The 2,043-nt window shown below is 32.8% G+C and overlaps 1 non-coding gene across 1 annotated transcript; it reads right to left on the reverse strand.

Annotated features, from left to right (window-relative positions):
- Window positions 1-449: 449 nt before the first annotated feature.
- Window positions 450-557, reverse strand: LOC124521426 (U6 spliceosomal RNA). Its single transcript, XR_006964519.1, has one exon. It is a non-coding gene; the product is annotated as a U6 spliceosomal RNA (small nuclear RNA).
- Window positions 558-2,043: the final 1,486 nt, after the last annotated feature.

Here is a 2,043-nt window from a genome sequence, read left to right on the forward strand (position 1 = left end):
CTCACTCCCTCTCTCTCTTTCTTTATGGGTTTGGCTAAAGGTTTATCAACTCATTTGATCTTATCAAAGAACCAGCTCCTGGTTTCATTGATCTGTTCTATTGTTTGCTTAGTTACTATTTTACTTAATTTTGCTCTAATCTTTATTATTTCCTTCCTTCTATTGGTCTGGGGGGTTCTTTGCTCTTCCTTTGCTACCTCCTTTAGGTATAAGGTTAGGATATTTATTTGAGATTTTTTTCTTGCTTCTTAAGGTAGGCCTGCATTGCTGTTATCTTCCCTCTCAGATCAAATTTTGCTGCATCTGAAAAATGTTGGACCATTGTGTTTTCATTTTTATTCTTCATATATTTTTTTAATTTTCTCTTTGATTTCTTTATTGACCCATTAACTATTTAGTAGCATGTTATTTAACCTCCAAATATACATTTTTCTTTCCAGATTTTTTCTTGTAGTTGATTTCTAATTTCATAGCATTGTGTCATCACTCTTGTAGGGGTCATGCTAATCTTCTGTGTATTGTTCCAGTTTTAGTATATATGCTGCTGAAATAAGCACACTAGTTTCATTGCATTGTGATTGGAACAGATGCATGGTATGACTTCAGTCTTTTTTAATTTGTTGAGGCCTGTTTTGTGACTTAATATGTATTCTATTCTGGAGAATGTTCCATGTGCACTTGAAAAATAATGTGTATTCTTCTGTTTTAGGCTGGAATTTTCTGAATATACTGTTAGATCCATCTGGTCCAATGTATCATTCAAAGCCACTGTTACCTTGTTTTTTAGGTCGTTATTTAAATTCCAGTTAGTTAACATACAGTGTAATACTAGTTTCAGGTGTATGATATAGTGATTCAAACCTTCCATACAATACGCAGTTCTCATCACAATAAGTGTACTCCTTAATTCCCATAACCTATTTGACCCATCTCCTTACTCTCCTCTCCTCTGGTAACCATCAGTTTTTTTCTCTACAGTTAAAGATCTGTTTCTTGGTTTGCTTCTCTCTCTCCCTTTTTTTCTTTTAGTTTATTTGTTTTGTTTCTTAAACTCCACATATAAGTGAAATCATATGATATTTGTCTTTCTCTGACTGACTTATTTCACTTAGCACAATACTCTATAACTCTATCCATGTCATAAATGGCAAAATTTCATTTTTTAAGGATGAATAATCTATTATATCCATCTCAGATCTTCTTTATACTTTGCATCCTTTTATTTTGTGAATCCTTTGCCTAATTTTTATAGATATATTTATTTTACTGATTTTGTGCGTCCTACTTTTCTTACTCCTACTTGTGGTCTTTTCTTTGCACTTGAAAAATTCCCATTAACATTTCTTGTAGGGATGGTTTAGTGGTCATTAATTGCTTTAACTTTGTCTGGGAAACTCTTTATCTCTCCTATTCTGAAAGATAGCTTTGCTGGATAGGGTATTCTTGGCTGCAAGTTGGGTTTGTTTGTTTGTTTGTTTGTTTTCTTTCAGCACTTTGAATATATTTGCCACTCCCCTCTGGCCTGTAAAGTTTCTGCTGGAAAATCATCTGATAGCTTTATGGAATTTCCTCTGTATATAATTTTCTTTTCTTTTCTCTTGCTGGTTTTAAAATTATCTTTATCATTACCTTTTGCATTTTAATTACTATATGTTTTGTGTGGACTTCCTTGGGTTGATTTGTTAGGGGCTCTCTGTATGTCCTGCATCTGAATTTCTACTTTCTTTTCCAGATTTGGGGAGTAACTATTATTTTTTCAAGTACATTTTTTTTACCTCCTTTTCTCTCTTCTTCTCACATCCCTACAATGGGAATGTTACTACCCTTGATGATGTCAATGTTGTTCCCTACATCTATTATCATTTTTATTTTGTTTCTCTCTTTCCTATCTGGCTTGGTTGCTTTCTATTATTCTGTCTCTCAGGTCACTGATATGTTCTTTTGCTTCCTTTAGTCTATTGTATACTTGATATAGTGTATTTTTTATTTCTGTTATCGATTTCTTCATCTCTGGTTCCTTTTTTATGTTTCCTATCTTTGTTA

Source organism: Lynx rufus, unplaced genomic scaffold, assembly GCF_022079265.1.
Source record: "Lynx rufus isolate CCGP_SWC_20201006 ecotype Redwood Valley unplaced genomic scaffold, mLynRuf1.p SCAF_3, whole genome shotgun sequence".
Classification (NCBI taxonomy): domain Eukaryota; kingdom Metazoa; phylum Chordata; class Mammalia; order Carnivora; family Felidae; genus Lynx; species Lynx rufus.